Source organism: Lissotriton helveticus, chromosome 8, assembly GCF_964261635.1.
Source record: "Lissotriton helveticus chromosome 8, aLisHel1.1, whole genome shotgun sequence".
NCBI classification, from domain to species: domain Eukaryota; kingdom Metazoa; phylum Chordata; class Amphibia; order Caudata; family Salamandridae; genus Lissotriton; species Lissotriton helveticus.
This window is the reverse complement of record NC_136069.1, coordinates 1538168443-1538180601: the sequence shown is the minus strand read 5'-3', so window position 1 is coordinate 1538180601 and position 12159 is coordinate 1538168443.

Genomic DNA, 12159 nt, shown 5'->3' with positions numbered 1-12159 from the left:
TATATATATGTTAGAGCCCAAATGTAGCCCAAAGATGGCCACCAGAGACAAAAAAAAACAAATGTAGCCCAAATATCAGCCAGATGTAGCCCAACTATAGCCCAATGGCAGAATGTCCCAGAATGTTCTAAAGAACAACTAGAGCGCTAACAGTCTTACTTATGACAAAAGTATGGCACACCTGAAGTCATCTTGATTGGAATAAAGTGTTAACACTTAAAACATTTAATTTGCCAAGGAACAAAATGAGGGGGTTCATTTTGCCATAGAAATTATGATTAGTGCTGAAGAAAGAAAAATTAGGGCACATTTTGAGTGACTTCTCAAATCCTCTTATATTTCATTAAAAAAATTCTGATATGCATTCTCCCAAGATGGCCACCAGAGACAAAAGAGGCCGAATGTAGCCCAAATATCAGCCAGATGTAGCCCAACTATAGCCCAATGACAGAATGTCCCAGAGTGTTCTAAAGAACAACTAGAACGCTAACAGTCTTACTTATGACAAAAGTATGGCACACCTGAAGTCATCTTGATTGGAATAAAGTGGTAACACTTAATACATTTAATTTGAAAAGGAACAAAATGAGGGGTTTCATTTTGCCATAGAAATTTTATATAAATATATATTACCTACTGGCGGTCGCCAGTAGGTAGTTATAGTTAGGATTGATTTCCATAGGGAAATCGCAACATTCTATTTGGAATAACTTTGGCGCCGGTTGAGTAATCAGCCTGAATTTTTCAGCAACTTTGCCTCGCGGCTCTCCGCTCCTTCCCTGAAAGTTTGGGGGGCATTCATCAAGCGGGGGCCGAGATAAAAGGGGGGTCCCAAAACGTGTTTTCCCCATGTTAATTTCCATAGGGCGGTCTGTCGCACTTTTAGCTCGAACGGCTGAATGGATTTTCACCAAACTTGGCAAAATTGTAGGGACTGGTAGCCCGATGTGCCTTTGCTATGTCTCAAGATATGTGCTCCAGAGGATTTTGAGTAATTTAGGTTAAAAAAAATGTATATATCTAGAGCCGCGCCCCGGGACGCGTACCGGGGAGCGCGCCACGCGACTTGCACACGGCAAGCTGATTGGTTCTCAGGTGTCTGTAAACATTCGAAACAGTCCGCAGCGGCCGCCATCTTGTGTCTCGGTAGGATTGAGACACAAGAGGTGGCAAAAATCAAAGGGGGAAATGAGCAAAAGGGGGCAGGGTACACCCCCCCCCGACCCCCTAGGTTTGATGTGGGGGCCATAAAAGGGTCCCGCGGGTAAAAAAAAAAAAAAAAAGCGTACCATGGAGATAAAAAATGACAGACTTTTTTTTTTTTTTTAAAGCATTTTTTTGTAAATTGGAGGTAGTTCTAAAAATAACTTTTTTTTGTTTTATATTTTTTTATACTTTTTAAAACGATTTTATATTTTTGGGGGATTTTTTTCAGGGGAAAAACAAAAACTGGGATTCCAAAACTGCTCAACAGGAGCAAAAAAATTTGAAAATTTAGGGACTGGCAGGGCAGCGGTGTTCCTGTTTCTTTATGGCAATGAGTTCAACACTCTGCTCCCCATAGCAGAGCAGTTCGTCACACTGCGTGCACAGAAATGTAATGCCTGCAAACACCGGCTGTATGTAAGGACCATTCTTCCACGGGGTGGTCCCGAAGGTGTTGCTCCACCAGTGGAGGTGCTGCCGCCATCTGTGGGTAAATTCCGTGCCAGCTCCCTGACACTCTCCCTGGCAAAGTTGTTTGGGTGTCTTCTTTTGACATGCCTGATTAAATTGGCATTTCCGAAGCTATCTTTTTTTAGAGGATTGCCTCTGGATAAAGTACTGCCACATATTTTGCAGGTTACTTTTGCAGCATTGACTTTTTTTTTGTCCTTCAGGGATGTCATAGAATTTCCAGATGAAGTGGTTCTTTCTCTTCTGGTGAGGAGGGTCCTCATGCAAAAATTCATCGGAATCACTGCTGGATGACTCCCTTGCAGCCATTGGTGTAGATCAGGAAAGTAGGAGATGAAGACAGTACACAGAATAGCTCTTGCTCTCTCCAAGTACAAAGCAATAGTGAGAGAAATGGGTGGGTTTCTCACAATTTGGAAAAAAAAAAGTTCTGAACCAATGAAAAGTGTTATTTTAAAGTCACATGGCTTGACGCGCTTACGCTACGCGCCCTGGGGCGCGTAGCGTAAGCGCGTCAGGGCGCTTACATTGCGCGATCGTTTGCGCTTACGCGGTGCGTCATAAGATGCATCTCGCGGCTACGCGATACGTGTCTTATGACGCAAGGCGTGGCGGCTACGCGATACGTCACAATGTTTTTGTTCGCGGCAATAGCGCTATCGGGACGCTCACCTGTACGCGCCCCGGGGCGCGCCGTAACATTGCGCTTACCCGTGCGTTCACCGGTACGCGCCCCAGGAGCGCCCCGGGGTGAAAAATAAAAAAAAATTGACATAATTATACAATATAAAATTCGCTTTAAAATTTATTATTTTTTATAACTATAAAGATTTGCTATTAAAAAACCATTGAAATTCACTGAAAAAAACATAGGTTTCACACCAGTTATAGTTAGGAATTAGCATTTAAAAAACCTATGAAATTCACTGAAAAAAACATAGGTTTCACATCAGTTATAGTTAGTGAGTGATGTCACTGACCATGTCATGAGTGATGTAATATGTGACGTCATCAGCAGTGCATTGCACGCGCAAGTTATAGTGAGTCCAACTAACTATAACGTGGGAATTTCAATGGTTTTATGCGAGTAAAACTTTCAGCTAACTATAACTGATGTGAAACCTATTGTTTTTTCAGTGAATATATTATATATATAATATATATATATATATATATATATATACGTTGTCCTGTGGCCCAAACAACAATATGACGCTGAAGCCTAAAGACAGCTTGATAACAATGACTGTTATGAACAAAGCACATGGAAGAACTATGATAAAGCAAAGGAGAATATTAGAAAAGAACTACAAAAATGGAAGTACGAGGGACTAATATCAAATGAGGAATTTAACTTCTTGTTTAACAGTTATGCTAAGTTACCTTTTCTTTATTTGTTACCCAAGCTGCACAAAAACATTACCCCAGTTCCCGGACGCCCAATTATATCGGCGATCGGCAGTATGACGGAAAATGTGGGCCAGTACATAGACTTTTTCTTACAGGATCTCGTTAAAACTATGCCCTCATATCTGAAGGACACAGGTGACTTTTTGAGACACATTGAAGACATGACCTGGTCTAATGAATTGATTTTATTGACTTTAGATATAGAATCACTTTCGGCACGAATGTGGCTTACGTGGAGTCGAACATTTCTTGAAAAATCGACCTGCTGAATATGCCATGCACAATAAAATGCTCATGGCTCTCATTTCTTGGTGTTTGAACAATAATTACTTTTCTTTTGAAAAGAATGTGTACAGGCAAAAACAAGGTGTCGCCATGGGGGCCTGCTTTTCCCCGAGCTACGCTGGGTTACATGTGGGCTACTGGGAAAAGCAGGTCCTCATGGGGGAACACAAAGCAATATTTGATCAAAATGTCATCTCTTGGCTTCGTTATATAGACGATGTTTTTATTGTATGGAAGGGTGACATGCAAGGTGCCCAAGATTTTGTTGACTTACTAAACACCAATGAGTTTAACTTACACTTTACATCGCATATGAGCACCACCAGGATAGAATTCCTTGATGTCCAAATACAAATAATTGACGATAAACTGAACACAACAGCATTTAGAAAACCCACTGCTGGCAATGCTATACTACATGCGTCAAGTGCGCATCCGCGACATTTGATAGCCAGTATCCGCTATGGGGAACTGTTACGACTCAAGCGCATTTGCAGCACTCCAGAACAATTTGACACTTGTAGTAAATTAAGTTTAGATCGTGTGAGACATAGAGGATATACCGAAGACATCCTTAAGAAAGCCATACTTAAAACCAATGAGAGACCTAGATCTGCCTTGTTACCCAACACCATTGAACATGACACAAATATAATTGAAGAGAATGATTCACCTAGATTAATCACCACGTATAGCAGACAGGAACGTAAGATACGGAGCATCTTGAACAAAAATTGGCCCATAATATTAACAGATCCAATTTTGAAAGCCACCCTACCTGAACATCTCACTGTGACATTTAGAAAAGCCAAAAATATGGCTACTCTATTGTCTCAGAAAACACCCACTGTGACTCAAAACATTCATACATGGTTACCAACTACATTTGGTTTTCGTAAATGCGCGACATGTCGGGCATGTAACTTTGGAGCCAATACCACAAAATACAGGACCCCTTTTAAAACTAAAGAACAATCTATCAGGGGCAAATTTGACTGCCGCACAGAATATGCTGTATACGTTCTCACCAGCACTAAGAATCCTGTATATATGCGAATCTTACAACACATTCGTGCTATTATCAATTGTGACCCGGCATATCCGGTAGCCAGACATTTTAAGCTTAGTCACAATAAAGATGTCAATTGTCTCTCTTATTTTGTGATCGACATGGCACCGGTACAAAAAAGAGGCGGAGACAGAGACAAAGCATTAAGACAGCTGGAGACCAGATATATACTCAACCTCAATAGTAAACATCCTAACGGTCTTAATGACAGAGAAGATATGCACACCTTCCTGTAATACACTCTACCTGTCTCATTATCGCGTCTAATATCTGTCCCATATCATCATGATAGTATACAAGTCCTAACAGCAAGAATTGAAACTCATTTGTAAAACTGTCTTGTCATGGATCATGATTTTGATCTTCTTTGCACTCTATTTTTATACTCTCTCAATCACTTTTTAAACACTAAATAATTTTGCACTATTATCACTCAGCATTTTACACACTAATGGGTATTTGCAAAATATGGATAATTAACAAAATAGTTGGCCATTCCCGGGAGCGGGATTGATCCTTAATCTATAAGAATTACCCAAGCACTAGCACTTTGCCTGCTTGTGACAGCATCAGCACATATAACATCGTATGCAGGATCTAGTATAGATCTCAGTGAGGCAGCTCTACTTTGTACTATGGAATATGCATTCATGCAAGGAAACCATTTATAGCATTAGTCAATAGCGTTATTTGCACATTTAATCTGGCATAAATTTTCCCATGTAATATAAAATGTATTTTATGGTTTTTACATGAGGTTGTCTTAACATAATTTTAACATATTTATATGTTATTTATTAGGTGTATATAACATGCTATTTGGAAATAATTCGCTCTAATGCTGCTAGCCTATTTTTGCACAGTTTTACGCATTTAAGCGGAAATAATGTACAGATGTTATTGAAAAACATAAATAAGAATGTGTTTTTAATGTGCGTTTAATTAACTTTCATGTCACTAAGCAGAAGTGCTATAAACCCAGTTAACATTCAGCACTTTATATTTATAGTATGTTTTCACTGTCTATCACCAGGTCACGTGGTGAGATCACGAAAGAAAAAAAGAGTGTGTGCATTATTTAAAGTGACCATTACTGCATGTCTGCTATGTGATCAAGGGCAGTCCCTGCCCGAAACGCGTCGTGCCTATCTTAACCTGAATATGGATAATAAACTACCTCTGTAACACTCGATGAGCTGCGTGGTGGTCCGTGATTTTCTGTGGTCATAACCATTTCAAGCAGAAACTGACCCATATATATATATATATATTCACTGAAAAAAACATAGGTTCTAAACCATATATAGTTAGGAATTAGCATTTACAAAACCTTGAAAATTCACTGAAAAAACCATAGGTTATACACCATATATAGTTAGGAATTAGCATTTAAAAAACCTTATTTTACTCACACAAAACCATTGAAATTCCATATATAGTTAGTTGCACTAACTATATATCGCGCACCCGCAATCCACTGCTGATGATGTCACATATTACATCATTCATGACATGGTCAGTGACATCACTGATGACATCACTGATGACATCTCAAATGACATCACTGATGACATCACTGATAACAACATCCAGTGATTTTATGTTTCTGTAAAGTTTAAATATGTCTTACATATTGAAGAATGAGTGGATGTATAAGTGTCTGGATGAAGGATTTAGTAGGTGCATGACTGACTGTATGAGTGAGTGATTAAATGTATCTCACTAGTGCATGGGTTAGTGACTAAACTGTCTTAATTTGTGCATCATTATGTCTGTTGTTCTGTAAACTGCTGCATGTGTTGATCAGTAGCTATATGAGTAACTATATGGGTTATTGATTGATTGTCCAAGTATTTGTATGGGAGACTGAGTGTGTGTGTGGCTGGCTGGGAGGTGTGTGACTCTGTGCAGATCAATGTGTACTTATATCAATGATTGTATAACAAGGTAAGTATGTGTTAGTATATGTTTGAAAATGTAAGGTGCTCTATGTTTAACTGTATAGACAAGAAAATGGAAGTGTGATTGATTCTTTACAGGACTGACTAGGTGTGTGAGTAACTCCATGGATGAGTGGCAGAGTGTGAGTGTCTGTATAGGTGTATGAGTGCATATGATAGTGTTGTAAAGATGAGTGATTGTATGTATGAATGATTGTATGGGTGAATGAGTGAATGTGTGTGTAGACGTAGGAATCAGTGAGTACATATGTAGTAACTAGTATTGGTGTGTCAATGGTTTCAAAAATTATACTCTGTATTTAACACTGGGTGAAACAGAGGTTATATTAAAATGTGAGGAGATGCATTGTATTGTCACATGAATGATATCATCAGTGATGTGGTCATTGATGTCAAATGAGATGTCATCAGTGGAGTCATCAGTGATGTCATTTGAGATGTCATCAGTGATGTCATCAGTGATGTCACTGACCATGTCATGAATGATGTAATATGTGACATCATCAGCAGTGGATTGCGGGTGCGCGATATATAGTTAGTGCAACTAACTATATATGGAATTTCAATGGTTTTGTGTGAGTAAAATAAGGTTTTTTAAATGCTAATTCCTAACTATATATGGTGTATAACCTATGGTTTTTTCAGTGAATTTTCAAGGTTTTGTAAATGCTAATTCCTAACTATATATGGTTTATAACCTATGGTTTTTTCAGTGAATTTCAATGGTTTTTTAATAGCAAATATCTATAGCTGTAAAATGTATTCTTATTTAAATCCAAAAATATATTTTATATGTTTATTAATAATTTTTTTTAAATATTTTTTTTGTTTCGCTCCCGGTCCGCGGACCGGGAAGCTCTGTGCACCCTAACTTTCTGTTTTCATCAATCAAAATCCACCAATCACTGTTACTGCTTCATGAACACAGAAACTCCACAGTTTTTTTTTCATTTTACACTCTCATTTTTTCAACTGCCATTTCATTGCCACACTTCATCTGACTGCAGGAGAACCTTCTCTCACCATGTTTTCTGTCTGGATTGTTGGTCATAGTTATATTCACTGGGCTCAAAGGTACGTTGAAAGCAGGAATTTACCTAACCTCAATTTACAAGATGTGGAAATTAAGTGGTTTGGCCACAGAGGATTAAAATGTCACCAATTGATACCATTGGTGAAAACCTTTATGCATTTGCCAAAACCTGACCTGTTAATTGTGCACTGTGGAGGTAATGATTTGGGCACTTTGACTGGTGTAGGTCTGGAAATGCTTTTAAAGGACACCTTTGAGCAATTAATGGCACTTTTTCCTCAGACTGCCTTGGTATATTCAAATATATGCCAAAGACAGAAATGGAGGTGGTCAAACCAATTTTGTCCACAAATTGAGAAGTCGAGGAAGCATGTAAACAAATCTGTTTCAGCTTACATGAGAGACCATGGAATGGGCTCCCTGTACAACAATAACTTGCGTTACTACATGCAAGATATCTACAGAGGAGATGGAGTTCACTTCTCAGATGAGGGCAACAGAGTTTTCACTCTGAATTTAAGAATGTGCATTGGTACCTACTTATAAGTACCTAAATGTACCATAAACCCAAAAGCTCTTCTCAGAGCTACCCTACATCTAATCACTCACAATTATTATTTTACTCTAACTTTTTTCACTAATTTTCAACAAAGTACGCTCCCTGGGGCGCTACCCGGTACGCGTACCGGGAGCTAACCTCGCGAAATTTTTTTTAAAAAATGTTTTTTTTTCGCACATATAAGCCTCCTCAGCCACCCTCAGAAAACCTAGGGGGTCAAGATAACTCTACCGTGCCCCCTTCTACCCATTCTGAACATTATTTGCCCTCCATCTTGTATCTTAATTCGACTGAAACACAAAATGGTGGACTCCCGGAACGCTTAAGGTCCGCGAACCGAGGCGCTCAACGGTTCGCGTACCGGGTCGCTCCCTGGGAAGATAAAGAAAATAAAAAATAATCAACAAATCCAACAATCAATTAACATACAGCATTTGAAAAGTCTATCATTCATTTTTCATTGTAGTACGCTCCCCAGAACGCTTCCCGGTTCGCGTACCGGGCGCTACCCACGCAAAAAAACAAAAAAAAAAATTTTTTTTTTTTGCCCCGCGGGGCCCTTTTAAAACCTCCACATTAAACCTAGGGGGTCAGCGAGGATCTACTATGCCCCCTTATGGTTATTTCCCCCTTTGTTTTGGCCTCCTCTTGTCTCTCGATCCTACCGAGAGACAAGATGGCGGCCGCTCCGGACTGTTTATAATGTTGACAGACACCGGAGAGCCAATCAGCTTCGCTACGCGAAGTTTTGGTACGCTTAAGGTCCGCGAACCGGGGCGCTGCCTGGTCCGCGCTTACAGATATATATCTTTTTTTGAACGTTAATTTCTCAAAATCCACTGCAGCACATATATTGAGACCTACAAAAGGCACATCGGGCTACCAGTCCCTACAATTTAGCCAAGTTTCGTGCAAATCCATTCAGCCGTTCGGGCTAAAAGTGAGGCTAACCGCCCTATGGAAAACTCAATGTTAAAAACACGTTTTGGGACCCCCCTTTTTTCTCGGCCCCCCCTGGACGAACCCCCCCCAAATTTTCAGGGGCTGCTCAGAAACAAAATGTTCCATTTTCCAGAAAATTTCAGCCAATTCCGTCCACAAACGCCAAAGTTATTAGACATAGAATTTTCAAAAATCCCATAGGGAAAAAATCCTAACTATATATACCTACTGGCGACCGCCAGTAGGTAATATATATATATATATATATATTCACTGAAAAAACCATAGGTTTCACACCAGTTATAGTTAGGAATTAGCATTTAAAAAACCTATTAAATTCACTGAAAAAACCATAGGTTTCACACCAGTTATAGTTAGGTGGAAATTTTACTCGCATAAAACCATTGAAATTCCCACGTTATAGTTAGTTGGACTCACTATAACTTGCGCGTGCACTGCTGATGATGTCACATATTACATCACTCATGACATGGTCAGTGACATCACTGATGACATCATCCAGTGAATGTGTATTTTTCTGAAAAAAAATATTTTTTATATATGTATATCTAAAGGTTGATGGAAGAATAAATGGGTAAATAAATGTCTAAATGGATGTTTTTTTGTGTAAAATTGATTGGTTAACTGACTTATTAAATATATCTTAGTGAATACATATATTAGCGAGTAATGTTTAAATATTTAAATATCTGTATCTGGGTCTCACTTTGTGTATAAGTGGCTGCATGGGTTGGTGAGTAGCTACATGAGTGTGTATATGGGTTATTAGTTGTTTTTTTGAGTATCCGTATCAGTGTCTGTATGGTTCGGTGGGGGATATTAGAGCACAGATGCATGACTGAGTGACTCACTATTTGTATGTATTTTGAAGACAGCATGTGTGCAAGACTGTATGGGTGGATGATTGTGTGTATGGGTGGGTTAGTGAGTATGTGTTTTTATAATTGATTGTTTAAGAGAGTAAATATGTTTCCGTTTCTGTAGAAGTATGTGTAGTGGTGTGTATATAGCAGTATAATCAAGTAAATGGTTTTTTGATAGTTTATTTGCATGTGTGAATTTGTGTGTGAGTAACTATATGGATGAGTATTAGTGTGTAACAGGATGTATAGGTGTATGAGTACGTATGATGAGTAAGTACATGCATGAGTGACTATATAGAACTGTTGGTGAATGAGTGGATGTGTATGTAGATGTTGGAATTACCTAATAAGTTGTTGTAATTGGTATTGGTTTCTCCTTTTTTAAGAAAATGTTAGTTTCTATTTTTGAATGTGTGTGTCAAAGGTTATTTTATGCTGATAGGAGGTCTGCCACTTTGTCACAAGGATGTTGTCATCAGTGATGTCACTGACCATGTCATGAGTGATGTGTAATATGTGACGTCATCAGCAGTGCATTGAACGCGCAAGTTATAGTGAGTCCAACTAACTATAACGTGGGAATTTCAATGGTTTTATGCGAGTAAAATTTCCACCTAACTATAACTGGTGTGAAACCTATGGTTTTTTCAGTGAATATATATATATATATATATATATATATATATATATATATATATATATATATATATATATATATATATAATTGTGGGAATATGTTAAAAATGAAGGTTTCATTTTTTTTTAACTAACAAGTTATAGTTAACTGAGCTAAGGATAACGAACCCCCACCATGCAATGCTTACGACATAGCTTGTGTTGTTAAATTACATAATTGATGACATCACCAACAATGCCATAGTCCCACAGAGTTACTCTGTGTACACGTGGGGGTGCATAGCATGGAAATAGCCTAATCCCAGGAGGCAACTGTGGTTGTGCAAGTTGAAAGATACATGATGCCCCATTTACAAATCATTAAAGTTTGGGGTGCAAGTAGTACTTCATGTTAAACAAAGTAAATTCCGAGCACACCTGATGTGGACTGCAGAGTATGTTTTAAAGTAGCTTGTGATTTAAACCCAGAACCTGTTGCAAATAAATTAGTGAGAAAGCCTAAAACTTATGTTGGAAATAGATTATCCACCAGTGGATATCTGGGCATGTGCCTGTGTTAAATATTTGTACAATGCTATAGACAAATTCTTTGTAACAAGGACATATATACAGTGAGGATGTTTATTTCCAGTACTGTGTTGAAAATTTGGAGGCATTGCTGATTCCTGAATAATGTAGAATATAGGGATGTCCCACTTAGAAGTAGTTTATCTCTCACTGGTGTTGTAAACAGCACCAAGAGACCTATTGGTGAACGCGTGCTATACAAATTGCCTATAACATAACAAACATGGCTACAAGGGTGTATGTCATTATGGCCATCTCAGGAATGTGTGTAGTGTATTTTACCAAACCAAGGAGGGTTGTCGATGGGGTCTGACAGAAGTGGTCTTTTCAGTGGCAAATGCATACCTCCCAACCTTGAGATATGCTATGTGCCCAGTATGTGGTCAAAGATTGTGTCCATTATGACATGATTGGTGTTCGAAAATTGGCCACAGGTGTAGTGTGTGGAATTACTTCAAATCTGCAAATCATATAGGATGTTTTCACGACTGGATGATGTCATCGGCATTTGAGATTTCATCAGTGATGTCATTAATGATGTAATTCAACATGTCATGTGTGATGTAATATTGGAGGTTATAAGCTGTGCTTGGCGGGGTTGCAGTTAGATTAGCTTTTTATTTATTTTTTGTAGTGTTAGGATTTTTCCTCAACATATAACTAAGCACAGAGTAATTAACGGTAATAAATGTGATGCCCCAAGTTAATGAGTTAACTGAGAGGGACTGTTGAGTATGTACTTTATTTTGGTCATGGTGACATTTCATAGTTCCAGGGTCGTGGGAATAGATGTTATTCTAGTCGAAGCAGCTGTACCTCTCTTTTGTCAAGTCCCTGACTGATTACAGATGTCTGCTTTTGTACTGAGATGTGAAAAATTGCTTCTGTTGTGCATGGCGTTGTGCTGTTCCTTTGTAGGATGGATTGCATCCTCTCAATCTGCTGAATTTACTGCATTTGTGTGCCAGTTCTGTATATGCTCTTGGGTATTGTCTACATTATTTACACCACTTGCAGTCAGCATCTCATGTGGGGTAGCTACAGATGTTTTGTTTGGTGTATGCAATGCTTTTTTCTTGACAGTCCACTTCTATTTTTAAGTTCTCATCTATGGTGATATTGCATGGGGTGCTTAC